Genomic DNA, 17,647 nt, shown 5'->3' with positions numbered 1-17,647 from the left:
AAACATTGGTGAATGTCAGAATCTTCGGGAAAACTGCGTAAGTGGGTTTTAAGAAGAAATTTGTTTTTACAAACGGTCGGTGAACGAGGCCCAGTGTTACTTGCGCAAGCATGTAGCTGTTTAAATTCACTGAGTGTGCAGATCTCTGAAATATGACTGGGATGTCTGTGTGCTTGGCAATTTAGGGCCAATCTGGGGGTTGATAACATGTTTATAATTCAGTATGACTTCAAATCTGTGAAATATCAAATTATGGATGTCTGACACCGTTAGATCATTTTTGTTCTAGCTTCACAACGCACACTGTATTTTGAGCAGCAAGCATGCTCACAATGTTCTTCCTGAGGTGTATGACATCAGATTTTATATTATCTAGCTCTGCAACAAAGACATTCACCAACAGGGATCACAGATCACATTAACATCATCTGCTTAGCATTTAACAGCATCACATTCTTAAAAAAAGCTGTTTTTTCAGCTATATAGAAATATATTTTATATATATATATATATATATATTATTATTATTTACATAATATATATTAAAGTGTTCTTTGGAACATGAAAACATTCTTCAGATTGATGGCAAATGTGCACAAATGTGCTATAGATGGTTCTATATAGCACCCAAAAGGGTTCTTCTATTGTTACAAGCTTGACATCATAACAACAGAAGAACGCTTTTGGGTGCTATATTCAACCATGTTCTTTACTAAAAGAACCCTTGAAGAACCATCTTTTTAAGAGTTTACAACAAAAACAGCTCAACAAACTGGTAAACAAACACTAACAGCTAACAAAAGTGCTAATCACAGCAGACAACAAACTCACAACTCCCTACAACTGTGAACTAAACTCTGTGAAAGTGAAACTCACTTAAATACACAACTAAAAACTGTACATAGGTCGTTCTCCATTCGGAGGGGAACGGTGTCACAAAGGTTGCAGGGCTTAAAAAGATGCTTAAAATAACAGGCACAGCTCCAAAAGTCGGTATATACATTTACACAGCTGACCTAAGATTAAATAATACTTTTCTCTTATGATTTCTCAGATTCTTCTCTTTTTATCCTGTTTCATAGTCGCTCTGCATCTGTAAAACAGCTCACCACAAAACCAATTTTCAGCATTTGAGAAACCATTTTTAATATAAAACAATACTTTTTAAGAGGTTTAATTTAGGAATTTATATAAAAGTACAAAATACAGAGATTTTGGTCACTGGTGTTATCAGGACCGTTGTCAGCCAATTTACATCATCAATTTTAACCAGAACGTCACTGGAGTCACAGTCACTGGTGTTACACCATACTCATATAACACCAGTGACTGTAAAACACGTTTTGAATTAAGCTCTCCTTTTGGCATATATGATAATAGGAGATGTTACTGGGTATGTTAAGATTGTTCAGTGGGGTGAAAGAAACTGATTTCTTAAAAATGTACCCACCTGAATTTCCGCTCCAAATGGAGAATGACCCACATAAATGGGCAGAAGTGAAACACCTTCTCCAGCACAGATGTTCATACAAACAATAATAAATAAAGAGGCGAATCCTGACTATCAGAGCATTTTAGACACGTGATAGATGGTGTAAATGTTTTGCTTGCGCATGAAGGCACTGCGTCAACATAAATGTCAGTAGTGTCAACACTGTATCGATACACATCAACACAAGCTTATCCAAAATATATTCCTCTATTGATATTTAGAAATAGGATAACACATTAAGTCGGCCAAGCATCAATATCTATGCAGAGCCTCCTTCTATCAGCAGATCTATAAGTACTGGTCCATGATTTCTACAGATTAAGCAAGTAACCGAGAACAATAACTTAGAAGGAGAGCCATTAGATCAATAGACAACACTCCCTCACACGCATACAAAGAGACACAGACACTGGGACGCTCAAAGCCATTCAATCAGCAAAGGAACAGCTAAAACACAGCTGCTTTGTCTGGATACGATCAAGCATAATAACTATAATAATGATAAAATGAAGATGCAAAAACAATCAGATCACTGCATAAGCCCTAAAAGCTCATGGCACCAAAAACCTTCAACGTTTCACAATCTCACTACAGTCGGCACAAGTGGGAAAACAAAGATAAGAGAGGCGACATCAAAAATAGAGACAAAAGGAAAAAACAGGCAACAGAAACGAGTGTCTGTGTTTATGAAGACAGAATGCAAGCAGATGCTCGTCTCAGACGGGTCGTCAGCTAGGCTAAAAGAGACTGTTCTCATCCACCGGGCCGCACAGTTTCACCCGCGATTGTGATTCTGTGTGAAGCTAAAAATGAATGCCCTTGAGTGTACGCCCATGAGATTTCTTAAATTAGTGAAAGAAACTACAACTACCTACGTATTAGAGCATTCCTACAAGAAACAATATACTGCCTAACTTAACGTACATTACGTTAGGCTGGGTGTTCACTACACGACTTCTAACAGATTTCCAAAACGGAGAGCATCACAAACTTAACGTCACAGGATTTCTGTCGTAAGGGAGCTCACACTAGAAGACAGGGCAAAGCGAGAGAACACCACACATCAGGAGTTTGTGCTACGAATAAGAACTCAAACTCCTGATGTCCTCAGAGATCACGACACAAACATAGCTGAACTTACTGGACCCGTTTGTGTTTTTTGTGTAGCGAAAGCGCAAACTGGCTGCTGAGCTGAAATTGTAAAGAGGTGCTCTGACGTCTGGATCCAGCATTATAAACATGATAACGGTGCTTATCTGCCTGTGCTTCACACGCAGCTCCTCTGTCTCCGCTCCACTGGTCAGGCAGCGTGCCCACGTCTCTTTTCCCCATCTTCCAGCTCTCTGATTGGCTGTTGTTTGAATCACTCGTTGAGTAAATCTCTGACCTTCTCACACTGCCGGACTCATGAACGTTTTGAGTCGTAAATATCAAACATGTCTGATGATATCGGAGGGTCTCTGATCACATCAGAACTCGATCGGAGGACTAAAGATTCACTCGTTTCTCCTCTCACAGCAGATCATCCACGCCGTCAGTCACTTCCAATCGAGCTTCCGACCTGGAAAATTGTGCAAATCGTGTAGTGTAGGCTCAGCCTTGCTTTATTTCTATGAAGGAGCCTTAACCTGAACGTGTGATGTCAAGAACATTACAGACAAGCTAGGCTAACTAACAAAAAACTGCCTATTTCACTGATGTTGCAATAAAAGCAACCAGAGGACGTTGATTTGTGATGTCAAAATGGGGCCATGACACAAAAATAAGACCAACGGCAAAGTAGTCAAAAACAAGGATCTCACCTCAGAGCCTGTAAATACACTGAAAACTCTTGGATAACTTAAATGCGAGGGCATGAATACACACATTTTTCAATCCCGTGACTATATCTCTCTCTGAATGACATTAGATGGCAGCATAATTCAAACGAAAAGGATGTTTTGACGCCAAACAATGTCTTTTTTGGCCAAAATGCCACACTGCTTCAAGTTTGTACAGTATGCGCTGTTTGCTGAACAGAACTCCTGATCACCATGTCACTTGTTCCCCCTCAACGTCTTCGGTCCAAATCAAAATTTGTTCTGTTTCCTCCCTGTGACTGTGATTGGTGCTAACCACTGCGTCATGCTTTCTGCACTAAGGGGGGCTTCCAGCATGCTGGGACACCAGGTTCTGTTTGGTGGTACTTTGACTTTGTTTAGCTCTTTTGTCGTTTGAAGTACACTGCCAGCACAGTCCGTAGGGAGAGCAATTGCTTGCAAAAATGTTTCCTGTCAGATAAAAATTGGTGCACAGAAACGCATAAACACAGATGTGTGAACAGCAGTTACATCAGAACGTAACTGACAAAATCTCAATAGTTGCGGCTACTCAGAGCGGAGACAGATCTCAGACAATCTGTATACAATGGCTAAAAGATTTCCCTTCGCTACTTCTGAGCAATGCAACGTTTTCAAATTTACTCTGTGTGCTAGTATAATTACATTTGTGCTTCTGAACCGGATTATTTGTTGTTTATTTAAAAATGACCATAATTGTTAAAGACTGCCAAAGAACTGGGGATGTACAATGAAATGAAATGTATCAGTGTACAGAACTGAAAAAGCAGTGTATCATATTGTAAGCTTGGGCCTTGTGTGTTAGTAAACTGGGATAAAGTTTATGTTTCAAATATTGTACTTTTATAATAATGAATATTCCATAAACTGAAAATGGAAACATTAACATATTAAATGGCACATAGCAAAACAGTCTGATGTTTCAAAGTGTGCTGTTCACTCTCCAGCCCACACAGTCCACATATGGAAATCAAACTGCAAAAACAGTGTATTTTTCATTTGAACTCACTATATTAGTGATGTCACCAAAAACAAAAACATTTGCATACATCTGCGTATATAACAGCAGTTCAGCTCCGCCCATTCAAGCTGAGGTTCTAAGAGATTTTCCAGCCTTTGTGAACACTTCTTTTTCAATAAGCCACAACATAGAGTGGTCAATCACAGAAAACCGATCAGCCATAACATTATGACCACCTCCTTGTTTCTAAGTCCATTTTATCAGCTCCACTTACTATATAGGTGCACTTTGTAGTTCTACAGTTACAGACTGTAGTCCATCTGTTTCTCTGATACTTTATTAGCCCCCTTTTACCCTGTTCTTCAGGGGTCAGGACCCCCATGGACCTTCACAGAGCAGGTACTATTTGGGTGGTGGATCATTCTCAGCACTGCAGTAACACTGACGTGGTGGTGGCGTGTTAGTGTGTGTTGTGCCGGTACGTGTGGATCAGACACAGCAGTGCTGCTGTGATAAAATGGACAATGAGTGTAGAAACAAGGAGGTGGTCATAATGCTATGCCTGATCAGTGTATCACATATAACTTAAAAGCAAAGCAACAGAAACAGTGTGTTTAATGCTAACAGATAAAGACAGGGCAGACAATGGTCAGGTAATAATTAATTATGGCTTGTTTTGGTATAAAAAAAGAACAAAAAGAATAAAGACAACACTGTAAGTGTACTGAGTCTAAGTCCAAATTCTGAAACAGCTATACTGGTTCTGCCCCAATCTGATGATGACTAATGAAACGGCCCAAACAGCAAACACTGAACAGCTCAACTCACTGGACTCTGGTACAACAATACATCTGGTAACGTTGTTTGAAACACAGCACAGTTGGGACTACACCCAGCAGTTAAAACAGATGAGGGTTCAACAAGGACAGTCTTTCGCTCTCTCACACACACAAACACACTTCGGTATTTGGGCAGGGCAGTGCAGTCCTTCCCCAGCTGTTCCTGTCCTAATCACATGCACGTGTTCTCAAAACGTTGGCAGCAATAATATTCCAAAACAAGCTTTATCTCCTTCTCTCTTTCGGCAACTGAATAACAACCTCTGCCTGCCTCACTACCAGTCTTTCTTATTTCCAGCAACAGTCTACTTTTCTTAGAGACACAAACGTCTCTAACCTTTACAAAGATAACTTGCTTCCCACAGAAAGTGGGAGAAGCCTGCCGATGGGAACAGGGTCCACTGATGTGATGAAACTCTGGGTCTGTCCACAAAGCTAGGGCTATTTTAGAGTGGACACATTCAATAGATTCTCTACAAACCCTAAACCAAACACACAGTAGCAGGAGGCTGATAATTTGCAAAATTCATACAGTTGGCTTGATTTGACAGTTAATATAGTTCAAAAGAGCACTCAACATTAAAGAAGTACAATATTTTGTAGTAATGCGCAATTTTGAGGTAACGATGAAGCAACACTGGTAACACTTTATCTGGAGCGGTCCTTCGTAGATGATTAATAAACTTCTAACCCTAACCTTAACCTCAACCTAAAACTTAATCCTAACCCTGACCTTAACCTCAACCTAGCCCTAATCCTAACCCAGGCCTTAACCTCAACCCAAAATCTAATCCTCAACCTAGCCTTTATCCTAACCCTAACCTTAACCTCAGCCCAAAACTTAATCCTAACCCTGACCTTAACCTCAACCTAGCCCTAATCCTAACCCTAACCTTAACCTCAGCCCAAAACCTAATCCTCAACCTAGCCTTTATCCTAACCCTAACCTTAACCTCAGCCCAAAACTTAATCCTAACCCTGACCTTAACCTCAACCTAGCCCTAATCCTAACCCTAACCTTAACCTCAGCCCAAAACCTAATTCTAACCCTCATCTAAAAGGACCATTCATAATAAAATGTCACCGCAGTATTTTGTAGGCTAGCTTATTAATTTTTTTTAGATTCAAATAATATAATCAGTATAAAATAGATTTTCTCCTGTTTGATACCTGTGCATAATGTATTGAGAGGCTGATAATGAATGCAATATAATACATAAGGGGGGGGCGGATACGACAAAAATAAAATATCATGATACTTGAAAACATTTTCACAATACACAATATGTAACCAGTAGAGACGCATTTAAAAACAGTATGAAATACTATGAACACACTAAATAATAAATACTAATTAAACAGGATTAATTATGCTCTCCTTGTGACGAAACATGCAGCCAGTGTTCTTAAAGTACTGACAATATTCACAACATGCTTGTAAATCGTTTCTCGATAACGGTAAAATATCATACTGGCACACACATATTATATTATTACACCCCTAGATAGCACTAAGAAGTAACCACAATTTGTGCACAATTTAAAAGTCCCAAATTACCTAAACTCATCAATGAAAAAATAGTTTAGACTGTTTACATTTACATTTGTTCATGCATGCCGTTAGCATAAAGAGCACCTCCGAGCACTGTTCAATTTCTGAGAGCATCACATTGCACCACTTAGCATTTCGCCATTACTCTATTAAATTAAAGCCATATCTAGACCACAGAAAGCTACAGTGTGGCTTGAAATACAGAGAAAGGCAGTCAGTCTTTCAGATAAACAGACAAACGCTAATGGTAACATTACTAGTCTCGTCTTTTTCAAATCTAATCTTTCAGCTCAAAAAACAGTTTGTAAAGAAGTAGTAACTGATGCCAAGCGTGATAAAGTGATGTTGAAAGTTTTATTTTATGACATTTTTACGAGTAGAGTGTAAAAATGACCATCCATCCGTACTCTAAGTGAGCACTCTCCTACGTGACGCCAAGCAAATCTACATAAAGACTTCTTGCTTGTAGCTCTTCTGACTCAGACCCTGGTCTAAAGCCAGTTCTCCTTTGTGAGTGGCTTTTGTGGGTCTAGCGGGTTTTAAACACATGACCATGTGACCCTTGACCATCTAACCACGGCCAGCTGGACTGCCTTTTCACAAACTCACTCAGGCATGGCAGCTGTGGTTACTGTACCAGCTGTGTTAAAGCACTGCCTACCACTGATACTTGTGTTCTCTATGGGTCTCATTCTCTCCTCATGATCCTCTGATACAAAAAACGTGCATGACTGTCAGAGGACGAGCTTAAGATCTCTACAACAAAATGGAAAGCTGGAGAAACCTTGAGCATGAGTCTATGTTAAACTATATTATTATTAAACAGTAATAACAAGACCTAATAATAAAGATTAATAAAATAAAACAAAACCTCATAAAAACACCCAAAAATAAATAAAGGTAAAATTACAAAAACAAAAAAAAGAATGTGCAAAAATCAGCCAAAGGCCAACTGTGAAAGACGAGTTTTAAGATTTAAAAGCAGACAAGATGTATGACAAAATGCCCCATCGCCAACAGAATGAAGTTTGGACGGTGGAACCACAAGCAAATGGGTAGAAACCACAAGAAGGAAAAGTACAAGTGGGAGAATATGACTGGAGCAAGATACACAGCACTGTTGTTGGGGCAAAACCTTGTATTTCCATTTTTCTCGTTTTTCAGTTTTTGACATAATTTGAAAGTATCTGTTGTTCTTTACATTGTGTGAGAATTTCATGATAAGTGGACGAAAAGAAACGGCCCAAAATGACTTGGAAAAAAGTCTGGTTCCATTGACTTACATTAAAAGTAAAGTAGGTTTTTTCCTTCTCCTGTAAAGTTACCATTTTGGAGATACGAGGTTTTGTTCCGACAGCAGCGATACATAAGAAGTGGTCAGGCCACGGAGAGAAAAGTACTTTGCATCGCACACAAAAATGTGCAGGAATTTCATGTAAACAGAGGTAAGGCTAATGCAGTACTTCTTAAACACCTCCTCCAGTCACATGTTTAAAAATAATGAATAAGACCAAAATTATCAAAGCGAATTGTGGTGAAATTTGAGATTTCATTGTGCACTGAACGGCTTCCTGATCCAAACAAATTAAAGCGTTGTGAGGAAACTTCTACTGAGCAAGGTTTGTACCCTGTAGAGAGTAACCACGCTGAAGGATTCGGGTGATCTTCCAACGTCCGACTGAAAGGCCACACAGCTGTGCTTGAGTAACGATTTCCAGCTGTACGCCACAACCTAAACATTAGCGCCGTGAGTTTTATATAAGTCCGAGGCATGTATCATATCTGGAGACTCTAAAATTAAACCCAACGGTAAAAGGCTGCATTCACTAGGTCAGAATAAACAATATTCAGTTGCACAAATAGAAAACTGTCTGGTTAGACTGATGTGTTTTCATCATTGACAAAAGCAGGCAAAAAACACTGACTGCTGCTGTTCTGGTCAGGGTGTGCGTGTGTGCGCGTGTGCGCGTGTGCGCGCGTGTGTGTAAGCACACAGCCAAAGGACATTCATGAGCTCATCAAATCAGATTATCAGACCACTCCATCACGACACCACACTGCACACTTCAACATCTGGGCACACATTCAAACTGATATGGCATACCCATTAACTGCAAGGCCACCACTACTGTTAAACGTATGCTGCAGCACTATTTCAGACAAGAAAAAGAAAGCGTAAAGACTTCTAGGACGTGGACCTCATCAGACGGTCAAGGTTGGCTTCCTGGACAGCGATTAATTCTAGTCCTAGACTACACAACTTTCTGAATGGAGATTTTCTTCTGACAGGAAAATGTAGTGCAGGAATAAAGTTTAATAATAAACCCAGGGTGGTGGTTTCCAACAGGCCACATAAAGAAGCTATTTGGAATAAGAAAAACATCTCTTGTAGGCTGCATTGGGGGATTTCAGGGGTAATTTCACTCTGCAAATATGAAATCAAGACACTATGCTGTAGTCTGAAGTGAGGGAAAATACCATGGCCACACCACAGTCCTTTAGGAAAGAACCACTGCTTCTCCACAACTAAAGGCTCCCTAAAAAGTGCATGCATGCATGCATATATATATATATATATATATATATATATATATATATATAATATATATATAGGGGTGCAGGAAAAAATCGATTCTTAGATGCATCGCGATGCGGACGTGAACGATTCTGAATCGATTCACAGATGTCAAAAATCGATTTTCTAAATATTTAATTTATAACGTAATGTTGACGGAACGTAAAAGGCAGAACTTGGAAGTGGGTAAGTGCAGCGCCCGGACAGTCTGTGACGGCACATAACAAAAACACTACTGGATGAGTGAGAAACCCGACCGGCTCCCTCTGCATTAAAGCCAGGTTAGGTCAGGAGTCACAGCACAAATGATAAGAAGAGACATTTTGTCCTTTCAACGAAAAACAAACCACCTTGGGAGCCGCAACATTTAATGTCCAGTATGTCTCAGTATGTGATGATGTCCTAGTATGGGCTAAAAATATAAACGAAAACGCAGATTTACTTCGCTCTGCTTTAAGCTTCGCCTATAGCTGCGTTCCTCCCATCTCCGCCAGAAAACTTTTCCTCAGTTGTTGATCAGCTTCTCGTAAAATGTCTTTCAACTACTGTCCAGCTTCTTGTTCGCCTGGAACGGGAGAATTCGAAAGAGAAGCGGACTTCAGCTTCGCCACTTTTTAGTGTGTGACAGATTTAACATACCAGGAAACCAACTGCGCTGCTTATAAATGCGAATAACGCATCGCTGCTATGTGACCTGCAGTCTGCACGGCAATTCTCAGTCGTTGCGAAACAGAGCTTTCGCGCTATGTTGCACACGCCCCGAAGATATTTTACTGACACAGCGATCCCCCCCGTCTCTACAACGAGACCAAAACCGAAGTTATACAATAACTAAAGAAAACGGGTAGAATAGCTGTAACGTGCTGCGTGGAGATCCATCACCACTGGATCTTATTTCACCGTAACTGCGCATTTTATGGCAGATGAGTAGCAGCGTCTGTGCAAATGACCAATAAACTTGAGACTTGAACTCGAAACTTGAGCTCACACAGTGAGAAAATATAAATGCTATATAGAAAAAAAAGATGCATCGATAATCGTTTTATAATCGCAGCCCTCTGAATCGTAATCGAATCGAATCGTGAGGTGCCTAAAGATTCCCACCCCTAATATATATAATACACACACACACACACACACACACACACACACACACACACACACACACATATATATGCTTTTCTGAGCACCGATATTGACTGTGCTTCTAAAACACTAAACAACCACACTTTTCATTACAAAAAACAGCAAAATTAGGCCGGATTAAGTGGATTTGGTTCAGTCCAGTATATGAAATGCTGAATGATACACACACCCCACACACACACACACACACACATACACACTATCTAAGCCGCTTATCTTTCTGGGTCACAGGGACTGCTGGAGCCTATCCCAGCGATCACTGGGCGAAAGGCAGGAAATACCCTGGACAGATCGACAGGGTATATTGAATAATACATTAATAATACATTTATTAAAATATATAGTGATATTTCCGCAATATTGCCCACCCCTAGTTAAAAACCCCTTGGTAAAAAGATCATTGATTAATCCTATGAAGCCATGCCACAGTTACTTTTACAACTAGTCATTCACAACAGAAGCTGGAGTTTATGTCCAAGCTCTTTTATTGCGATCAAAAGGCACACAACGTTATATTATGGTATAAAAGTGGTGTCCTGGTCTTGTCGGGACATCAAACCCTGCTCTCCTATGTGTGGGGCAGTGATGTTATCCAGTACGCCTCACCATTAATGACTAAATGTAAATCAGCCACTGACATATTCTGCACCCCTATTTTGAACACACTGGAATGGATTCTGAACACAGGGCCCCAGAAAGAGTTGACACACACTAGTCTAGCCTGAATAAACGGCTTAACATGTCTGGTGGCCGCTGAGTCCCTCCCAGACCTGGTGAGAAGCAGAGCTTTGTAACCCCTCCGTTCTGCAAACAAATGTGTTTCTGTGTTACTTGTGGCTGCCACAGAAAGCACAAACGCATGGCTGTGCATATGCATTCATCCAGTCACACGTGCACACATGGCCCACCGAAAACCCCCAACAGTGTGCGAGACTGTCCAGAGCTCTAAAGACTGGAGGATGTGATTCATTTAGCACAGACACTGTCAGCTGCTTTAGTCCTGACGTTGTCAGAGGCTGTACAATGCACGGTGTACACTGCAAACAGTCAAAAAGTGATCTAAAAACTACAATAATTATATATATTTCATTTTTAAATTCCAAAATGCACACTGTACATGCCTGATACTGGAATATCCGATTAAGAAAAGAAATTACAAGATGAATTCTAATGTCTGTATGCACTACTAACCACTCCCACTCTTCATGAGTCATGATTGTGTGGCTAAGATACCACATAAGCAAGGGTTCACTATATAGAAGTGGATATTCAAGTGAAAATATTGTACTTGGGTCATTCTCCGTTTGGAGTGGAAATTCAGGTGGTTACATTTTTTTAAATTTCATCCCAAAACTAAATAATCTCAATATGTCCATTAACATCTCCTATTATCATATATGCAAAAAGGAGAGCTTAATTCCAAACATATTGTACAGTCACTGGTGTTATATGAGTATGGTGTAACACCAGTGACGGTGACTCCAGTGACGTTCTGGTTAAAACTGAGGATTTTCTAAATTGGCTGACTCATTGGCCGTCAGGTGACCTTGTGCAGCTCTGTAATAAAAATGATACACAGCATTATTTTGACAAAATTTGAATTACCCAGCCATTAAAGCACATAACACGGGTGAAACATAGAAGTTACATGGTCCAAAGTTATAAAGCAGTATATATGCTATTATCAGAAAAAACAGATGAAGTAATGAAAGACAAGTACATGCAACTAAATATAACAAGTTTCTACGCAGCTCTGGTTCTATAACAGTCTCTTCCTCTTTTTTACTGCAATAAAAGACGTCACAGAGGTAATGAAGGGAACCATCGATTTCAGCGAAAAGACGAGACTCAAACATTTCTACGTTAAGCCCCTTAACAGCAAATCATGTGCGCATACTTCAGAAAGAGGCCTGGAATCTTCCTTGCACACTTCAAACAGACCCCACACGCAACCATCCCATATCCTGCCAACTGTGCGCAACGCACCACACCTCTATGATTAAAAGAGGAATTTCAGAGGGCTCTTTTAAGTCACATACACACAAAGGTTTTAGCACCACTTTACGGTCAAATTAAGATCTAATTACCGAGGAAGCCGAGACACAGAGCCTAAACTCCACAGGGAAGTCGTAAGGGGCTGTATCAGCTTGGTCTGTGGGCTAAAATAGATCCAAGAGGAGAGAAGAAAGTCAAAATGAGAAGGTAACACCCAAGAGAGGGCTGAGACGACCACATCTATGAACAGGGGCAGCATCTGGTTCATGATAGCTATTCATTACATCGGGGTAAAAAGCAGATATGACTGCATTTTCTTCCTTTCCTTTCCCGGACCAGCTTTCTCGGCCTGTAAATTAAATTCACCCTCTATATGAGATGGTACAAGCCTGACGTTTGGTGTGAAAGGACGAAATTGGTTAAGAAGCGGTAGCTCTTGGAGTTCAGCCTCCATCACCACAGGCACACACACACAAACGCAAACACAGACACAGACAGACAAACACACATGGCAAACAGCATGAGACCCAGCACCATGTGGATTTGGAAGCCACTGTCAACTAAGATAAGTACCCCTAAGTGTAGAGTTACAATTGTCTTTCGCCGTACATTACATTTAAAATACACCATCAAAATTTAATTACCAGGCATTCAATTTACGTTCTGTATTAACAGGTTCAAACTTTTTCTATTTTACTTTTGAGAATGAAAATGTCGCTCCGAAAGTGTTTTGCTGCGTCTCGTGGCATTGCTGCTTGCTTATTTCCTGTGCCACCATCTGTTTTCACACATGCGCAGGCGGAGAAATCAGAAAGAAATCAGAGCAAGAGTTTACATGCACTGAGACATCTGATTACTTAGCCAAAATCCAGCTCTATCAGATTTCTAGACCTTACTCTGACCTAAGAAATCAATGTATGATGTTTGCATGAACATTTGACTAATCAGATAGCTGCAGAAATTCAATTATGATCGGATAATTGAGTGCATGTAAACATGCTCAATGTTTAGGGATGCACAATCATATCGGAATCATATCGGTATTATGGTTCATGCATTTTGACTAATTTTGATGTAATTGTAAGAGTTCATGATTGGTCAACAGCAGGGAAGGAAAAACAACCCAAAAAACAAATTAAAATAATATATGGCTGTAGTCTTTTTATATGACACCACAGGCAGAGGAATGCATTTCAAAACCTACATTATTATTCAGAAATAGCTGAGAGAAAACTGGAGCTACTGGTACAACACTGGGACACTGATGAGCACTTTTCTACAGGTAGAAGATCTTCTACAGGTATTTTTTTTCTCCTCAGCGGACAATGTGCCAACATGTTAGTGTGTCAAATAAGTTAGACAACCTAGTTTGTGATAACGCCACACCAGAGGTGGCAATGCAGTCTCTGCCTTCTCAGCCTTAACAACACATTCTTGGAAACGTGCTCATGTTAACAGCAAAGTGGTGCAGTACAACAGTATAGCACAACATACTTGCTCACTAAGCAAAACTTTCACATTTTACTGTTTACTGTCAAAACAAAAAATCAGCTTTGCAGTGATCTGGACACTTTCGCAATCTTCCTGCGAAAGATACAAACACCAATTTGTCTATTGGAAAACTGGGACCTCAAACGGTTTAACAGAGTACTTGAGTACTCATGCATGTCACTAATATTGGAGATATTCTCTTAATAAAAAACATCAGCAGTGGACCACTGTTTAGATTTGATCAATATTTCACAACAATATCTGATGTATTTATTGTATTGTGGAACAAGTAGGCAACACTGGTCTACTGTGTTGAAATGTCTGCATTCTGTTCATTTTACTGCATTTGTGACCCTAAAAAAAATGAAGGTTTTTATAATCCAGGCAGATGTAAATGGGATTTTGGTCTGGCAGTGAGTTTGAGGAGAGAGCTGTTGCAACCTATGTGGGTAGCAACATGAATTTGGGGGGTCTGGGGACCTGAGTCTGGGTATGTTTTATGTATCCGCATCGGCAGATACGTAAATAAATCAGAAAAAGAAATCTGATATCTGCATCAGCCCACAAATCCCATATCAGTGTATCCTTATAGCTTGTCATCAAATTCAATGTCTCCTCTTCTACTTACAAACACTAACTTGGGATGAACTGAAAGTTTAATATTCACATTTTGACAGAATTTCTCTTGTTTCTGACAAGAGAGATATAAAGAATAAAAATACTGTAAAATATTTGTTTTCTTGCTGGATTAAGAATGAAAGAGATCCTCAAGTCGCATATCTCCCTCTCCTTTGACCCTGATCTCTTTAATGTTCCAGCGGCTCCAGTAACAGACAGCATTCGGAGGTCCAACACACCTGAATCACCGTGATTTATCATTGTGATTTTGGTGGCTGGAAAATGCAAATGAGCCCCATAACAAATCAAAATGTTGTTTACTGTGAGCATCCTGACCAATCACAGCTCCAGATTCTGTTTTCTGTGGTCATTCTGATGAATCAACACATTCATATAATCCAACAAAAGCAAATTATATATTTTTATTTTGGTCAAAGTTATGCAGGCCAGTCTGCAACCGTGTCACATTACTGATTCACCAATGTGCTTTTAATATATTGCAATTTATATTACAATATATTGCTATAAGTAGCAACACAATCACATTGGCATTCTGTCCATCTTGTGCAGCCCTACTACACAAGACAGCTCAGACTACTACTCTGGGGAACATCACTATAGGCACTAAATGAATAAATCAGATTACAAATGATCCATACCTCAGGCAAACCAGCACATGCAGAAAGCATGCAACAGTACCCAAATTCAATATCGCAATAGGCAAAGTTCAATGACCCAAGACCATAAAGCGCACAGACAAACACAACGCCAGGCCAGGTTTGGATAGGGAGTCTTCATCTCCGCGCCTGGAGAATCGATCTGGGGTGAGTAGAGGAAACGGCTGCTCGGCAATGCTGAAGTGAGATCTATGCCACAGGATGCAGTCATGTCTCCTTGGCTGCTCCACCACTCAATGGATTACCAGTCTCGGGCAAAAAAAGGCAGAGAAGAGTTTATCAAAGTGGTAGGCTTAATAAATTAGCACCTATTGTGTTTATGGTCTGCCCTACGACTGAGTGAGGTTCGAATCCGTCATATCAGGGTTGAGGTTAAACTAGAGCTGTCAAACGCTTAAAATAATAATGATTAATCACCTTCATTGGTATAGTTGTGATTAATGCCATTTGTCTTATTTTATCGAATTTCAACATGTAAAATGTTGACAATTTCAAATTTATGTTATGTTTTGTGGTTCAGAAGTCAAACTAGGTCAAACAGTGTTAGTGGTGTTAAAAAAGTAATGGCTTTAGTATTTTATTGTTACGCTACTGGATATCAGTATTACTGCTGGGGTGGTACTTGTTTGATATAAAGGCTCACTGCTGAATCAATAAATAAATAATGTGACACACTGTTAGAAAAAAGGTTCTGTGCAGGTATATTTTTCATTCAACAAGGTACAAACAATGTAAATGTTCCTTCAAAGGTACAACAGTGGTTTTAAGGTCTGATTGTGAACCTTAAATAAGTTTTTCCAGGTGAAAAGTACATATTTGTTACTTTTTCATAACGTAATATTTTAAAACAGAACAATAAAATAAAAAGCCTGGAGACGAGACGGGGTGTGTGGAGTCAAAACATCTTATAATTTTAATGGATTATGGTACAATTATGTTCCCTGACTAAAGGTACTGAGATGTACTCTTAAGGAAAGAGTACCCCACCCCTGGGACAAGAGGGGTACTGCCCCAGTGACAGTTACATACCTATGTCTCTGACAGTACATGGTTAAACACTGGCCTGCATTGTTTCGACCAAAACTATTTATCTTTTTAGGATCTTTTCAGCACCCACAGAACAGGATGGTCAGGATGCTCATAGCACCCAGTAACCAACAGTGTGATTGGTGGGTTAATTTGCAGCCTTCCGTATTTTCAGTACTGCAAATGTCAAATGCAATAATAATGAACAAATGTTAGACTCGAGTGAGACTCGCACCGCCATGCAAAGAAGATCAAGTTTTAGCACGAAACTCTGATAACACAGATTAAAAAGCCAGATAAGGCCTGTAAAGTGCCCAGTGTGAAAGGGCATGAGAGCAGACAAGCGACAAACACTTACATACTCACAAACAGTTCCAGTTAACTTCACGCCTCAACCCTCCATCAGTGTCAGACTTCAGCATAGTAAACAATACTGTCTGTCTAGTCTCGATCAGTGAAACCATCAGCAGCTCTGCAAAGGTGTCTAACCCTAACCTTGACCTCACGTCACGAAAGGCAAAAGCAAAAAGGGAATTTCACTCGCAGTAAGAGTAAAAATCAGGACAATATGTCTCTGACCTCACAACAATTCTACTGAGTTAAGACTCTTCAGGAAACAACACATCATGAAATCTCAGTTTTCATCACAATTCAATTTTAATGTTTTGGTACAACCGACTTTCCACCTGGTTCATTCTGTTCTCATTTAAAAACTGTATTTGAACACGACAGCTACAATTGTGCAACCTATCAAAGCAAAATACAGCATGCACTTCAGCTTACACTAGTACGGGTGGTTAAGAGGGTAAAACTATGAAGTGTTAACAGCATTAAAAAAAAGGAGTGGCTTTAACAATTTGTGTTAATGCTAGTGGAGATTAGCACTATCACAGGGATAATGGCTCACTGCTGAATGAATATGGCATGGTTACAAATTGGCCTGCACTCTTTTGCCTAAAACGTTTTACTATTATTGGATTTTATGAATTTTCACAATTAAATTTTATTGCTTTTGTTCACACACACACACACACACATCTGTGGACTGTGGGAGGAAACCCACACAGACACGGGGAGAACATGCCAACTCCACACAGACAAGACCCTGGTCACCCAGCCGGGCAATCGAACCCAGGCCCTTCTTGCTGTGAGGCGACAGCGCTACCCACCGCATCGGGCATCGGGTCGATACCGCACTCGTTTACTCCAATTCAACTCAATTCACCAATACCAGCATTCCGGTTGGTACATATACACACTCGGATTATGTCCAGCTGGGACATAATCCGAGTGTAGCTGAACAATGAACAAACGCAGTGGAGGAGGATCTGGTCACCTTTTGTTACTGACTCACCTTAAACATTCCTCCCCCTACTGGTCACTTTAAACATTCCTCCTTGGCATATTTCTGGCCAGGAATACGCTGTGTGATTTTAG

The 17,647-nt window shown here is 40.0% G+C and overlaps 1 protein-coding gene across 2 annotated transcripts in view; it reads right to left on the bottom strand.

The window, feature by feature from the left end:
- peli1b (pellino E3 ubiquitin protein ligase 1b) overlaps positions 1 to 17,647 on the bottom strand; it is a 69,354-nt gene that overhangs the window by 31,180 nt on the left and 20,527 nt on the right. The window contains exon 1 of one of the 2 annotated variants that reach the window (XM_036592919.1): positions 16,569 to 16,618. The exons of the other annotated variant lie outside the window; for it this stretch is intronic. The gene's annotated coding sequence lies outside the window, so the exon portion shown is untranslated. Of the gene's footprint in view, positions 1 to 16,568; positions 16,619 to 17,647 lie in introns of those variants that run through there. 2 annotated transcript variants of the gene reach the window in all.

Source organism: Colossoma macropomum, unplaced genomic scaffold (assembly GCF_904425465.1).
Source record: "Colossoma macropomum unplaced genomic scaffold, Colossoma_macropomum, whole genome shotgun sequence".
Taxonomy (NCBI): Eukaryota; Metazoa; Chordata; class Actinopteri; order Characiformes; family Serrasalmidae; genus Colossoma; species Colossoma macropomum.
Note: the sequence above shows the minus strand (reverse complement) of the source record. Positions and strands in the feature narration are given on the sequence as shown.